The sequence below is a fragment of the Silene latifolia genome, chromosome 9 (genome assembly GCF_048544455.1).
Source record: "Silene latifolia isolate original U9 population chromosome 9, ASM4854445v1, whole genome shotgun sequence".
Classification (NCBI taxonomy): domain Eukaryota; kingdom Viridiplantae; phylum Streptophyta; class Magnoliopsida; order Caryophyllales; family Caryophyllaceae; genus Silene; species Silene latifolia.
The window spans coordinates 88,971,918-88,973,152 of record NC_133534.1 but is presented as its reverse complement, the minus strand read 5'-3'; the positions used below and the strand labels follow the sequence as shown (position 1 = coordinate 88,973,152).

At 38.6% G+C, this 1,235-nt stretch overlaps 1 non-coding gene across 1 annotated transcript; it reads left to right on the top strand.

The window, feature by feature from the left end:
* The first annotated feature begins 592 nt into the window (after positions 1 to 592).
* Positions 593 to 699, top strand: LOC141603139 (small nucleolar RNA R71). Its single transcript, XR_012525035.1, has one exon. It is a non-coding gene; the product is annotated as a small nucleolar RNA R71 (small nucleolar RNA).
* The last annotated feature ends 536 nt before the right edge of the window (positions 700 to 1,235 follow it).

The following is a 1,235-nucleotide window of genomic DNA, read 5'->3' as shown; positions in this document are numbered from 1 at the left end:
ACCTTGGTTTTGGTTGAAAAAGGGTCTTTGATTTTGGGTTCTCATGGGAGGTGGGGTGTATGTTGGTTGAGGGTTTTGGACATTTTGGCTTTTGTATGTGATATTTGGGTGGAATTTGGTGTTTTCATTGTAATAGTTGGAATAAGGGGTACCACTTTTGTATGCTTGAAAAGCATTCACTTGTTCATTTGTTCCCCTACATTCACTTTGGTCATGTCCCAAAGTTACACAATTCTCACATATCCCACTTGGGATTGATGAAGATGTTACCATGGCATTAACATGATGCTTTGGTGATTTTGAGGTTTCTTCAAGTTTAGCCATAGCCTTCTCAAACTTCAAGTTGATGGTATCAATATGAGCACTAAGTTGAGCACCCAATTGAGTAATAGAGTCCACTTCATGTTTTTCTCCTCTAGTAGCCTTGCGAGGTCTACTATATTGTAAATTATGGACCGCCATTTCCTCAATCTTGTTCCAAGTTTGATCATCGTCAACTTCGGTGAACATACCATTTGATCCCTTGTTGAGAATGTTTCTTTAGTCTTCATAAAGACCATTCCAAAATTGATGTACCAAGAACCACTCGCTAAGTCCATGATGAGGACATGAACGACAAATTCCTTTGAATCGCTCGAATGCTTCATACAAATATTCTTCATCCCTTTGCTTAAAACCCGTAATTTGAGCTCTTAGCATGTTAGTCTTTTTCGGAGGTTAGAATTTTTTGTAGAAAGCTAGAGACAACTTCTTCCAAGAGTCAATTCCAAGAGTAGCTTTATCAAGGCTTTTCAACCATTGTTTTCCGGTGCCAATCAGAGAAAACGGGAATAAGACCCATCGAATTTGGTCTTGAGTTACACCGGTTTGTGAAATCGCATCACAATAGTCACAAAAAGTTTTCATATAAGAATGAGGGTCTTCACTAGGCATCCCCCCAAATTGGCTTCTTTCGACTAATTGGATAAATGCGAATTTTGCAATGAAAATTATGGTTAAGTGTTGTGGTGTGGGAGTACCATAGGGTAGGTTCTCCTCGGTTGGTACGGAATGTGATGAAAACTTAGGCATTGTGGTTTGATTGTGTGATTCATTTTGTGTTGGGTTCACCTCACCTTCTCTTGCAAAAGGGTTGATGAACTTAATAGTATTTGGTTAAATATCTACAACCTCACCAATACCTTTCAAAGTATTTCTAGCAAGTCTTCTATTGGTTGTCAAAGTCCTTTCAATCT